We start from the raw sequence: 15,504 nt of genomic DNA on the forward strand, positions 1-15,504 counted from the left end.
GGATGATACTGAAATTTGTATTAAAATGTTTATTTATTTGTTTGTTTGTTTGTTTGTTTTGCATATGTGTGTCCCTGAGTGTATATGTGTATTCCACATGCATGCAGGAGTCCAGAGAGGCCAGTATAGGTTTCAAATCCCCTGGAACTAAAGCTGGAGTTATAGACAATAGTAAGCTGCCATGAAGATGCTAGAAACTGAACCTATATCCTCTGCAAGAGCAACAAGTGATCTTAATTACTGAGCCATTGCTCCTGTCTTCAGTATTGACAATTAAATAGGTTTATATTACTGGTGAAACTCCTCAATGCTACCATTCTACTGTGACTACATACACACAATGCCTTAGTTGTTAGGATATGCTGAAGTGTTTGCCAAGCTGATCGGTCTTACAATCTAATGGTTCAACACACACACACGCACACACATGCTCACGCACACGCACACACACACACACACACACACATACACACACAATGCCTGTGTCTGGTTAAATCCTGATGTACAAGTGACCTGAGTTTGCAGTCTCAGAACCCATGTAAAATCAGATGAAACAGTACACATCTGTAATGCAAATACTCCTATTATAAGGAGATGGGGAAAAGACACAGGAATACTGTTAGATATTCCTAGGCTAGCTAGCCTGGTATACACAGTGGCAGACAAGGAGAAACTCTGTCTCAAACATGGTAGAAGGCAGGGACTAAGACCCATGCTGTCCACTGATCTCCATAGGAGCACCTTGGAACATGCATGCCTGCTTTCACATGCAAAGATATACCACACACACAAATATATAAAATATATAATATATGCATATGTATACACTATATATATTGTGTGTGTTCACAAATGCACACAACAATTTCAAAACACTAATAATCAAGTGTGTGGTGTGTGTGTGTGTCTGTGTGTGTGTGTCTGTGTGTGTAGAATTTGAGTCTTTATTTTCCATCAAACATTTATGGATTATGGACTTTGGTCCTCAACTTCATGCACTGTGAGGTGGTGATACAGTCTTTGAGAGGTATAACCTAGGGAGGGGTTTCAGGGTATTCTCAAAGGGCCATGGTATCTTTTCCTTTCCATATTCCAGCCCTAAGATTGAGGGGTTATTCCATACACAGACACCTTAAGATGCTGCCTCCCATAGGTTCAAAGCCAACAGGGCCCATCAAACGTCAAACCCTCTGTGTGTCTTTACAAGTTGCTTTTCTTGGGTGTTTCAGTAGCTGGAAATGAATTAGCACATGTACAGTCTGTGTGGATGAAGAGAGTAAATGAAAAGGGGGATAGAAAAGAAAAGAATGTGAGAAACTATGCCCAGACAGGGATCTAGACTAAGGTATTAGATGTATGGATCATACAAATATTCTGTACCCACACCTCTGTCCTTACCAATACCATTTATGTTTTTAAATACAACAAAAAAAAAACTTTATCTATTTTCTTCACTCTGCTCATGGGGCCCCTGCTTCTACAAAACACAAACACAGGCTTTGTGTACTCTTGAACCTAATGGGATGTAAGTTTAGACATCAAATGACCAGGCAGTTGTCAAAGGACTTCAGTTCATGCCCTACAGGAAACTTTGACACTTAGAGGAGGTTAAAGTCGCCATTCAACTTGTCACTCTGAGCTATTTTGAAGCCTTAAAGTACAATGACCTCTTTTTCCACAGACAATTTCCTAAAGGCCTCTGTGTTGGAACACACACAGACAGGCTGCTATAAGTGCCCATTAGTCTTCAGACCTGAAATACAACTCCCCGCCCCCAACACACACACACTGAAGAAGAAGAAATAAAAAGCATGAACTACTTCAAATGAAAAACAGCAAAATACATTACAGCGTTCAAACAGCAGAGTTGAGCAAGATGATCCCATTTCATGCTACATCAAGACATCTCTATAATTTTATATGTGAATGAGGCGCCAGAATCTGGAAATATATGGGTATCCAAGCAAATAAATCTCTTTCATTCATGGGGAGCAGGAGCCTATGTCTGATGTTCGTATGAGGAGTGGGGAAGGAGAGGAAAAGAGAGAGAGGAAGAGAGAGAGGAAGAGAGAGAGAGAGAGAGAGAGAGAGAGAGAGAGAGAGAGAGAGAGAGAGAGGGCAGACTTAAATATCATAATACTGAAGCAGGAGGGTGGTTAAACACGACTCAATTTTATTTTACCATTGCATTCAAGTCTCAACCAATGTTTAAACCGCCTAGTCTTTCACACAAGCAAGAAAATCAATTATTCGTGCATTGATTTCTGCTGTTATCTCCTGGAGAACTCAGGATCTGACTTTTAATAACAATCATAGAGGCAGCAATATGATCATGGGCCAGCAGCCCGGGTGCTCTCCCATTTGGTAGATTTAATGAAACAGTCGTGCATATTGATGTTCCTCTCCAGCATCATTTCTCCAGCTATTGAATTTCATTCACCCTTTCTCTGCCCTCCTACTTCTTCAAATTTTGAAGGTCATTTTCAATTTTCAATCCCGGTTTCCAAGGCATTAGCCACCACATCCAACTCTCTGTCAATGGATATTTAATAAGCACCCTGATTCCACTATCCAAGAATTAATGAAATTTCTGAGACCCACAATAAAGTTTATTCAAGCATCTTTCCTCCCAACTTCAAGTCACAATGACCCATTGACAAATACTCTCAATCTGCAAATACTCTCATCTGAGCCAGCTGTGTACTTAAGAGTAAAATGAGCTAAAACCCCATTTTGTCATTTCTTGATGAATAGGACAAGGGAGAGTGGGTTTTATAAACGCTCACAGGAGGTTTAGGGGAGAGGTGAGATGCATCCATTCGCCCTTGTCTGACAAAATGAAGAATGAGTAACCATGTCAGGTATCTTACTTAGTCCTTTCAGAGTTGTTTTGAATTGTTTTTTCTAAAGTTCTTGAATTCTTACATGTTCTCTGAGCCACCTTTCTGAGTATTTGGGAAGAAGTCCTGAGTTTAGAGTCAAACTCACTGGAGGCTAAATCCTATCTTCTCTCAGTATGAAATAAAAGAAACAAAAGAGCAGGGTTTTTCCTTCTGTCTTTAACCCTCTGAGCACCAAGGTCCTTGTTTGTAATGGGGCAGAATTCTTACAAGCTTTTAGACTGGATTAAAGGACTGACAGCATAGCTTTATTTGAGCTTAACTCAATAAAAACACTGTCTCCTGCTGTGTCTCATTTAAAAGGTTTTTTCTATACCATAAAATCTCTCTGTGGTCAAGCGGGTAACTTTGGGAGGCACTGTGATAATTAAATAAGTAGCCTGTAGCTACAACTGTCCCCGCCCCCTCCACACACACACACAAACACACATACATACAATTTCACACATCTGCACCCTTTCTGATTGATTTCATATACCCCGGGGTGGGAATAATACAGGGCAATAGTTCAGGCTTGTGCTGTAATCATTTAGGAAATATTTGGATATGATACATGTTAATTATAGGACTCAGAAAATTTATCCTTGCCAAAGCTGGTGCCTTTAATCCCAACACTCAGGAGGCAAAGGCAGGTGAGTCTTTGAGTTGAGGCCAGCCTGGTCTACAAGAGCTAGTTTCAGGACAGCTCCAAAGCTGCAGAGAACCCTGTCTCAGAAAAAAAAGAAAAAGAAGAAAAAAAAAGTTATTCTCAAATCTTCAAGCCTACTTACCCTCTGAAGAGTACGCAGCACCCAGCTCTCAGCTTTTTGGACTCCCGTGGGGGCGTTACCCAAGTTTGGCAGCCCTTGCAGCATTCCACAAGGACTTTTGTTCCGGTTATACAAACTGAACATCTGTAATCTAAAAAGCTTGAGACAAGAAATGTGTCACATTTTGAATTACGGTGGATTTTTAAATATTTTTCATGTAGATCATATAGATGTTAAAAAGCAGTGAAAGAGGGGCCAAAGACAAAATTCAAAGTTCACTTCTTTGTCAATATACATTGTACACATACTCAAAAGGCAATTGTGTATGTTTAAAAAACTTTTTAACAGTATGGCTATAGGAACTGGCCTTTTCAGGCTCCCTTTCCTCAGCTGCCCAAGGAACTAACTGGGGGCATCTCCCTGGAAACCTGGGAACCCCTCTAGGGTCAAGTCTCTTGACAACCCTCGGTAGCTCCTTAAATTAAGATATATGCTTCCCTGCTCCCATATCCACCCTTCCTATATCCCAAGCATCCCCATTCCTCCGAGCTCCCCCCGATTCTCCCCTTCACACTTTTTCTCTCCCCATCTTCCCTTGGCCCAGTCTCGCCCAACCCTCAAGTTCCCAATTTTGCCTGGCGATCGTGTCTACTTCCCATATCCAGGAGGATTACTATATCTTTTTTGGGGAGTTCACCTTCTTATTATCTTCTCAAGGATCCCAAATTCATAGGCTCGATGTCCTTTAATTCATGGCTAGATAACCGATTATGAGTGAGTACATCCCATGTTCATCTTTTGGGTCTGGGTTACCTCACTCAGAATAGTGTTTTCTATTTCCATCCATTTGCCTGCAAAATTCAAGATGTCATTGTTTTTTACCGCCTGAGTAGTATTCTAGCATGTATATATTCCACAGTTTTCTTCATCCATTCTTCCACTGAAGGGCATCTAGGTTGTTTCCAGGATCTGGCTATTACAAATAATGCTGCTATGAACATAGATGAGCATATGCTTTTGTTGTATGATTGGGCATCTCTTGGGTAGATTCCCAATAGTGGAATTGCTGGGTCCTGGGGTAGGTTGATCCCGAATTTCCTGAGAAACCGCCACACTGCTTTCCAAGTGGTTGCACAAGTGTGCATTCCCACCAGCAATGGATGAGTGTACCCCTTACCCCACAACCTCTCCAGCAAAGGTTATTATTGGTGTTTTGGATTTTAGCCAATCTGACAGGTGTAAGATGATATCTCAAAGTTGTTTTGATTTGCATTTCCCTGATAGCTAGGGAGGTTGAGCATGACCTTAAGTGTCTTTTGGCCATTCGAACTTCTTCTGTTGAGAATTCTCTGTTCAGTTCCGCGCCCCAATTTTTAATTGGGTTAATTGGCATTTTACCGTCTAGTCTCTTGAGTTCCTTACATATCACCATAGAACCTCCACCTGACGATAGATGAAGAAAATGACAGAGCCCCACATTGGAGCACCGGACTGAGCTCCCAAGGTCCTGATGAGGAGCAGAAGGAGGGAGAACATGAGAAGAAAGTCAGGACCGTGAGGGAACCTCCAGCTGGCGACAGATGGGGAAGGGTGACTGAGCCCCACATTGGAGCACTGGACTGAGCTCCCAAGGTCCTGATGAGGAGCAGAAGGAGCGAGAACATGAGGGAGAAAGTCAGGAAACGTGAGGGGGTGCGTTCACTCATGGAGACGGTGGGACAGAACTAAAGGGAGATCACCAACTCCAGTTGGAATGGGAACTGATGGATCATGCGACCAAACCCGTCCTCTGAATGTGGCCAACAGCGGGGGCTGACTGAGAAGCAAAGGACATTGGCGCTGGGCTCTGATTCTTCTGCATGGACGGGCTCTGTGGGAGCCTTCTCAGCTTGGTTGATCACCTTCCTGGACCTGGGGGGAGTTGGGAGGACCTTGGACTTAGCATAGAGTGGGGAACCCTGATGGCTCCTTGGCCTTGAGAGGGAGGGAGGGAGGTATGGGGTGGAGGGAAGGGTGAGGGAATGGGGGAGAAGGAGGGGCGGGGAAGGGGAGGAGGAGTGGAGGGAGGGGGAGGAGGAGGGAAGGAGATGGAAATTTTTAAATATAAAAAAAAATAAACCATGAGAATGAAAAAAAAAACTTTTTAAAACTTTTTTTCGATTATTTATTACATGTATAAATGTGACTATTTTCAGCACACATGCCCTGGTGTGTATGTGGTGACCTATCTGTACACTATGTAATCTCCAGGAAAGATTCAAGTTTCTTTATGGTTGAGCCATCTTGATGATCTCTAGTGTGTGTGTGTGTGTGTGTGTGTGTGTGTGTGTGTGTGTGTGTGTGTGTGTGTTCAATGGTGTCTTAGTTGGAGTTCTATTACAGTGATGAAATGCCATAAACAAAAAAGCATCTTAGGAAAGAAAAGAGTTTATTTGGCTTGCAAATCCTGAGTCACAGTCCACTGAGAAAAGACTGATCAGAAAATTCAAACTGGGGCAGAAACCTGGAGGCAGGAGCTGCTGTAGAGGCCACAGAGGAGTGCTGTTTCCTGTCCTCTGGCTCACTCCTCATGACTTTCTCAGCCCAATTTTTATAGAACCTAGGGCCACCAGCCCAGGGGCAGCAGATCCATGATTAATTGGGACCTGTCCTTCATCAATCCCTAATTATGAAGATACCCTACAGCTGGATTTAATGGTAGAATTTTCTCAGATGTGGTTTCTTCCTCTTAGATGACTCTATGTCACATTGACATTAAAAAAAAACTAGGTACCACAAATGGTCTTCTTGAAAATATTTTTTATTCAAAATTTTTCATGTAATGTATTTTGATTTCTTCCCCCCTCCCCCAATGTAGCGGGCGTGGTCGGCCGGCAATGGGAAATAACCAAACTAGCCTTACATGAAATACTCAGCTTTAATAAAAGGAGAAAATGGGAGAAACTTACAGAGCCAGAGTTCCAGCAAAGAACAGGGAACCAAGAGAGCAAACCACCAAAACACCGATCTTTTAAAGGTATTTTGTGCCCTGGAAGCGTCATGCCCCTCAGACAAGGGATTGGTCAGCTACCCCATCATCTCCCCATTTTGTCTAAATAAGACAGACTCAAAACCAAATACAGCTATATACAGTGGAAACAGATAATAAATAGAAAATTACAAACAGCAAACAATATTAAGCAAGGAACATATAGCAAAAGTTTTACTAAGCATTTTACTTCAAGGAGTCTAAATAATGTAGAGGGTAGCTACAATTATCTAATCTTTAACCCCATCAAAGATCCAAGAAGGGAAGTAATATTACTTAAGCAACCAGGAAGTACAAACGTGAAACTTCCAAAATGTGTAACAGATGACAGAGACAACTGACTACCTAGGCAATCACCCAAAGTCTTGTTTGCAATGTTGAGGCAACCAACTTTGGCTAAGGCCTAATGCAACCAACATACCATTTTTCAAAGGCAAAGAACCTTTAGTAGAATTATCCTACCCTGTCTTGGCAAAGATAAGATAATCCTGTTTTATCCATTTATGGATATTTGTCAGTAGTCGAGGTATGGACTTTTCCTTGCCCAAAGACAAGTTCTGCCAAGAAGAAGACAGGCTCCCCAGTGGAGTGTCTTTGGTGCTCAACGTTCTCTCGAGAGTAGAGCAGTGTTGGCCAGGAGTGATTGTGCCTCATAAGCACAAACTCTAGGTTATATTAAAGGAAGGGATTGGTCAGCTACCCCATCACCCCAACCCACAGAACATCTTCACTATTGAGTCTCCTCTCTCGCCTCCCTACAAAATTTTGTGTGTGTTTGTTTGGTAGATATATATAACCTACACACCTATGAACACCTAATTTTGACAGAGAAGCTAAAATTATACAATGGAAAAAAGAAAGCATCTTTTTTTTTTTTGGATTTAAGACTCAACCTCCCTAGCTATCAGGGAAAATGCAAATCAAAACAACTTTGAGATATCATCTTACACCTGTCAGAATGGCTAAAATCCAAAACACCAATAATAACCTTTGCTGGAGAGGTTGTGGGCTAAGGGGTACACTCATCCATTGCTGGTGGAATGCACACTTGTGCAACCACTTTGGAAAGCAGTGTGGTGGTTTCTCAGGAAAATTCGGGATCAACCTACCCCAGGACCCAGCAATTCCACTATTGGGAATCTACCCAAGAGATGCCCCAATCATACAACAAAAGCATATGCTCATCTATGTTCATAGCAGCATTATTTGTAATAGCCAGATCCTGGAAACAAACCTAGATGCCCTTCAGTGGAAGAATGGATGAAGAAACTGTGGAATATATACATGCTAGAATACTACTCAGCGGTAAAAAACAATGACATCTTGAATTTTGCAGGGCAAATGGATGGAAATAGAAACACTATTCTGAGTGAGGTAACCCAGACCCAAAAAGATGAACATGGGATGTACTCACTCATAATCGGTTTCTAGCCATAATTAAAGGACATTGAGCCTATGAATTTGGGATCCTTGAGAAGATAATAAGAAGGTGAACTCCCAAAAAAGATATAGTAATCCTCCTGGATATTGAAAAGAAAGCATCTTTAACAAATGGTGATGGCATAACTGGATGCCAACAGGTAGAAGAGTGAAAATAGATCCATATCTATCATCATGCATGAAACTCAAGTCCAAATAGATTAAAGACCTCAATATAAATCTGATTGCACTGGTTGAAGAGAAAGTGGGAAGTAGTCTTCAATGCATGGTCACAGGAGACCATTTCCTAAATATAACCCCAGTAGCACAGACACTAAAAGCAACAATGAATAAATGGGGCCTCCTGAAACTGAGAAGCTTCTGCAAAGCAAAGGAAGCAGTCAATAAGACTAAAAGGCAGCCTATGAATGGGAAAAGATCTTCACCAACCCCACATCAGACAAAGGACTGATCTCCAAACTATAAAAAGAGCTCAAGAAATTAGACAGTAAAATTCTAAATAACTCAATTTTAAAAATATTGTACTGAACTAAATAGAAAATTCTCAACAGAAGAATTTCAAATGGCCAAAAGATACCTAAGGATATGTTCAACTTTCTTAGCTATCATGAAAATGCAAATCAAAACAACTCTGAGATAACATCTTATACCTGTCAGAATGGCTAAGATCAAAAACATTAATGATAGCTTATGTTGGAGAGGAAGTAGAGTAAGGGGAACACTCATCCATTGCTAGTAGGAATGTAAACTTATACAACCACTTTGGAAATCAGTATGGCGGTTTCTCAGAAAATTGGGAATCAACCTACCTCAGGATCCAGCAATACCACTCTTGGGAATATATCTAAGAGATGCCCAATCATACTACAAAAGCATTTGTTTAACTATGTTCATGGCAGCATTTAAATAAAAAATAAAATAAATTTCTATTCAGAATATCTCTAATCCCACTAGTAAACAAACAAGGTAATACTCTGAAAGCCAGGATCTTAGTCTGTGGAGGAAACAACTCAAAAATACTCTAGACATTATTAAGTTCAGGGTAATAGCCTCAAAACATGTGAGTTATATTCTGAACTATGTGACTCATTTCTTTTTTCTCCACAATGCTCAAGCCTCCATTCTTTCCAGCTTGGTCCTAGGACTTCACAATGCTTTCACTCCTTTCATCTTTCTTTGTTTGGCAAATGTTTGAACAAGATTATCTGAAGGAATGTTTAACCTATTCAAGAAAAAAAAGTTACAATCACTTCATAATCTCTGTAAAGACTGATAGCTTTTCTGGAACTGATGAGTCTTCAGGATCTCTATCTTAAAACATCATTCTTGGTTTTTGGTTTTTTGTTTTTGTTTTTGTTATGACTGGGTTTTAATGACTGAACCATCTTTCTAGCCACTGAAAATTCTATTTTTTATTATTTTTTCATTATATGTTTCATTGGCAAAAAACACTTCTTAGAATAAAGCCCATAATTCATACTTCTTAATAAGTCTCATCTGCCTTTTCCCAGCTGGGACACATTATAAACATTGTGTAGGGAAGCGTTTACCTCAGAGGTTCTCACTACAAGACTAGTGAAGCTGGAGGTTTCATATTCTCCCTCAGACTCTCCAGTTCCAACCAATATCTGAATCAGGAACTTGACAGGGCTTTGAAATTAAACACCTACATCCTTGCCCAAAACACTCTGTGGAACCTTCTATAGTCCCAACCTGGAGACTGAGCTTTTAACTCTTGGGTCTTTGTAGAACAGCCAAGACCCAAATATTGTGCTACTCATGATGCAGACATACTTCATAAATGAGAAAACCCAGTTGTAGAGGGTTGTCACCACCTGCACAAGTATTTAAGCCACTCTCTAACTCAATACATGCCTCTTCTTTGTCATAATCGGCCTGTTAACTTGTATCTCTAAACTACAAAGACCAAGATTATTCCCAATGTTAATAGGGTTTGATCTTCTAAACATTCTGTTTTAACATTTCAGATCTTAGTGAAACAAACTCAACTTCACCACTGGAATTTGCATGCAGATTTCTTAGAAAATGCTCCCAGGGAAACATCTCCATCTTTAAGTAGGTGGAACATGATAAATGATGACAGTCTAATGGGAGCGCCTGACAGGGTTGAAAACCCTCAACCTATTCTGCTTGACTTGTGGTCTGACCTGAAACCAGACATTCTACCTTTGACCTCTCTGGTCAATGCTCAGCCTATTTCTGGTTTAATAAATAGTCATTTTCTCTGTTTCCTCAAAATATAAAGAGGACGTTTTGAGGACAATGCACTCTGAGGACTCTTTATGGTTCTTAGAAGATTTTAACTAGATAAAATTAGAAGAGACTTGACTCCCTCTTCTCCCACCTCCCCCCTCTCTCTCTGTCCTCTCTCTCTGTCCTCTCTCTCTCTCTCTCTCTCTCTCTCTCTCTCTCTCTCTCTCTCCCTTTCTCCTTCCCTCTGTCTCTCTGGCACACACACACACACACACACACACACACACGAGAAGAAACAGAAGATACCAAAACAGAGGCAGCTTCCCTGACACAGGCTTGGTTGTATGGACACCAGACACCGAAAGATGAGAAAGATGGAAGCATACACAGAATGGGGTGCCAGGAAGAATCCCACTTCACCACATATCAATATAAATTGTCTAGGGCAGAGGCTGGAAAATGCTTTCTGTGTACAATATGATAGTTTGTTAAAGTTCTGGCGACCATCTAAAGTCTGTGTCTTTTACTCTCCTTCCATGGGGGCATGAAGGCAGCCAAAGACAGTGAGTAAGTGAGAATTGTTCCGGTCTCATTTAATACCACAAACATGACTCAAGGTGAACCAGATTTTCCTTCAAGTTGTGGTTTGCAAAACTCTGCTTTGAATTTTTGGAGACTGAAAAGAAGATGTGCTGTATAATAAGTTTTGATAGTCTTCTAAGCTGTTAGAGTTGAATAAGAACTACAAAAAATACTTTATTGAGATGTGGACAAAGTCATCTTTTATTCTTTAAATACCAAGTCTTTCATTTACTTTTAGATTTCTCCAGGTATTTTGTCTGTTTGGTTGGTTGGTTGGTTGGTTTTGTTGTTGTTATTGTTTGAGACAGGGTTTCTCTGTGTAGTGTTGAAGTCTGTCCTGGAACTAGCTCTTGTAGACCAGGCTGGCCTCAAACTCACAGAGATCAACCTGCCTCTGCCTCCAGAGCGCTGGGATTAAAGGTGTGTGTCACCACCACCCAACCTTCTCCAGATGTTTCATAGGACTGTGAGTTAACTTCAGAACCAGCCTCCCCACAATGAAGAAGCAGGTGTCAATAGGTGGCTCCTTCTTCTACCTTTGTTGGCAGATACTCAGAGCCAGTACCTGGCACCATGAAGAAGGGACGGCCAGCTAGACCGCTACAGGCAGTATAAGTTAATAGTGAGCAGTGACAAACTACAAAAAATTATGAAGTGAGATCCAGAGACAGATGACCGTATCAAAGTGAGACTCTGAGCAAGAGGGACAAATTCCATAGGAAAAAAAAAGTTAGACTACATCATTGTGCATGTGTTTGTGTGTGTGTCTGTGTTATGTGTGTGCTATGTGTGTGTGAGAGAGAGAGAAAGAGAGAGAGAGAGAGAGAGAGAGAGAGAGAGAGAGAGAGAGAGAGAGAGAGAGAGAGAGAGAGAGGAGGGTTTGTTTTGGCCACAGAAGGCCATAACAACTAAAGATAGTTGAAGAAATTGTAGGAGTTGAAAGGGTAGTGGTAGTCCTTGGAATCACGGTGTTTCAGTTTGTTTAATTTCTTTTCTGTTGTTATGATAAAATACCCTGACACAAGGCAACTTAAAGGATAATGGGACTTATTTCAGTTTACAATTGCAGGTTATAATTCCTCATTGTGGGAAGTCACAATGACAGAAACTATCCACAGTCAAAAGCAGCTGTGGAGGCATATGTGCTCCTGGCTTGCTGTGTGCAGCTGGATTGCTCCACTACTATACAGTTCAGGAACCCCTGCCTAAGAAATGATGCTATTCACACTGCGCTGGGTCTTCTCACATGAATTAAGACAGTCCTAACAGCCATACCCACAGGCCAGCTCCAGGTTGTGACAAATTAATAATTAAGGGTGGCCATCACCGTTAGAATCCAAACTTTTCCAGCTACTATGTGCTTCCATCAGGTTTCTCTAGAAAACAGAACCAACAGTGTGGGGGTTCTGGGTGTGCATGTGTATGTGCATGCATGTGTGTGTGTGTGTGTGTGTGTGTGTGTGTGCATGCATATGTGTGTGTGTGCCCTTGTGAATATGGTATGAAGGAAAAAGAGTGGAGACTGAAAGTAAGAGAGGGAAAGAGACTAAGGTATTCTTGTGATTGTGGGAAATGCTGAGTCTGAATTTGATAGCGCAAGTTAACAAGAAGGCTGTTTTAGATTTGCTGCTCAAATCTAAAGGCAGTCTGAACACAGATTGCTTTGTTCCTCTTGGGACCTTTAGTTGTTTCCCTTTCAGATGTCCAGATGACTGGATGAAGTCTACTCACATTAGAAAGACGATCCTCATTTAGTCTTCTGATTTAAATGTATATGTCATCTAGACGATAATTATGTCCACTATAATATCCAGACTGATATTTGTGGTCATTTCTGGGTGCCATGTGCCAGCTAGCTATGAAATTTAGGAGCACACTATATAAATGTTCACAAACAACACCAGAAGTCAGATATGGTTCACAAAGGAGGCTAGCAGGAGTGGCTTCAGTTTCCACAAGGTTTACCTGAACTGAGTCTGTCGCTTGGAGAGCACTGGACAGGGTGCAAAGCTTTTTCTGAACTATCAAATTATCTTTATTCTGCCATATCACTGAACTGCCAGACTTACCAATTAATTCAGTATTTTATTTGTAGAACACAACTATTAGAATATGGTCCTTATTTCAGAGAGCACACAATCTACTCAGGAGAAATATCAACCACCACATAAAGCAAGTATACTTTGAACACAAGAAATGTTTAGGGGGAGCTGTTAGTTGGAACTGTAGAATCGGGGAAGACTTCCTAAAGAGGCAATGAAGAATCTGGGGTTTCAGGGTGTTTCTGATATTATAGAAAAGAATTAGTAGAAGAGAGTAATAAAGATGGGGCAAAAAAATGAGAAGGCACAGCTTTCTCCAAAAATGGCCTAAGGTGAAAGGTGCATGACACAGGACAGTAAAGCTAGAAACACATAGGAAAGGACCTTGAAAAGCTACTGTGAAATCACGAAGAAAGAGCTTAGGTTGAGTTCTGGGGACAGCAATGGCCAGTGAGCACACAGCTCGGCTGACAGCCTGTTTAGAATTCTACATTGCACTAGCATCAGCCCATTTCTGTAACTCCCTGCATCTTAATGAGCATCATTTGTAAAGCATTTAAATGAAGCTATTCCTCTGCTCAGGAATTCATGGAAAGGTGAATATGAGCACATTCACACCACGGTCTCCCAAAGGACTTTGTACACAATCTCCTTCAAGGAGCAGATCATGCTCAGTTGTAACTGTCTCTGTTTACATGTTCACATTCCCCAACAAGAAGCAAACTTCTCCAGAGTATCTGAGTCAGGTGGTTTTAATTCTAGGAGGACAAATTCCAGAAGCCCATTCAGCTAAGGTAGAGAGACATTTACCTTCAGGCTGTAGCTGCAGCATTGACTCTGATGGGAGAAAGTCCAGCAGCTCTCACCAGAACGGCTATGCCCTCACGCTTTCCCCCAGGACCCCTGCACTATCATGTCTGCCAAGTTCTTGACCTATGTTCCTTCTGCCTACAAGTAGAAAAACAGAGCACCTAAACTTGGAAAATGTGTCACTAGAGGAGAGGAAATTTTGGAAGACCACAGGGGAATGTTTTTCCATCTGAAATATTCCATCCGTAAGTGATTTCAAAGAGCTTGAGATTGAAAGATTTTGTGTGTGTGTGTGTGTGTGTGTGTGTGTGTGTGCGTCCCCTACAGATTCAAGTCCACAAAAAATCAGGTTGGCTAGGGAGTGTGACTCGGTGGGAGTACACTTTTATAGTATGTACCAGGCACTTAGGTTGACACCAAGCAATGAAGGGAAGACAGACAGACAGAGGAGGGGAGAGGAAGCATGTGGGACTGAGAGGGAGAGAGATTACAACATTCAGTGTCATTTTATCTTAACAAAAATCTTGAGCCAGATGTGGTGATGCATGCCTTTAATTTCAGCACCCAGGAGGCAAAGGTAGGCCGATAGCTATAATTTAGTGGATATCCTGGTCTATATAGAACTCCAAAACATCCAGGACTACATAGGAGGATCCTATTAAGAAGAAGAGGGAGAAGAAGAGAAAAAGGAATGAGGAGGGAGGAGGAAAGAGGGAGGAGGAGGAAATCTTTAGTGAAAAAACAAAAAAAAAATACTCTGAAGAGAGACTGAAGAATTGAACATAAATTTTCAAAAATGACTTAAGACTATTTTATTTATATTTCAATATTTATGAGAAGGAAGAAACTGTAAAACACAAAATATAAGAAGAGAATCATGATCACAATCAAAACTGCCTATGAGAGCTCTTTCTAAAGCAAAGTACTTTAAGCAATTAAAACAATATTATAGGCTCGATGTCCTTTATTTATGGTTAGAAACCAATTATGAGTGAGTACATCCCATGTTCATCTTTTGGGCCTGAGTTACCTCACTCAGGATGGTGTTTTCTATTTCCATCCATTTGCATGCAAAATTCAAGATGTCATTGTTTTTTATCGCTTAGTAGTACTCTAATATGTATATATTCCTCAGTTTCTTCATCTGTTCTTTCACTGAAGGGCATCTAGGTTGTTTCCAGGTTCTGGCTATTACAAATAATGCTGCTATGAACATAGTTGAACAAATGCTTTTATAATATGATAGGGCATCTCTTGGGTAAATTCCCAAGAGTGGGATTGCTGGGTCCTGGGGTAGGTTGATCCCAAATTTCCTGAGAAACAGCCACACTGCTTTCCAAAGTGGTTGCACAAGTGTGCAATCCCACTAGCAATGGATGAGTGTACCCCTTACTCCACAACCTCTCCAGCAAAGGCTATCATCGGTGTTTTTGATTTTAGCCAATCTGACAGGTGTAAGATGGTATCTCAAGTTCGTGATCTTAGAGAAGATAAATAAGAAGGTGAACCCACAGCAAAACAGATAGTTATCCTCCTGGATATTGGAAGTAGTCAAGATTGCTGGGCAAAAATTGGGAACTTGGGGGCGGGGTGGGATGGGGGTAAGGGAAGATGGGGAGAGAAAAGTGGGAAGGGGAGGATGGGGAGAGCTGGGTTGAATGGGATAGTTGGGATATAGGAAGGGTGAATATAGGAGCAGGGAAGAATATATCTTAGTTAAGGGAGCCATTTTAGGGTTG

The sequence above is a fragment of the Arvicola amphibius genome, chromosome 5, assembly GCF_903992535.2.
Source record: "Arvicola amphibius chromosome 5, mArvAmp1.2, whole genome shotgun sequence".
Classification (NCBI taxonomy): domain Eukaryota; kingdom Metazoa; phylum Chordata; class Mammalia; order Rodentia; family Cricetidae; genus Arvicola; species Arvicola amphibius.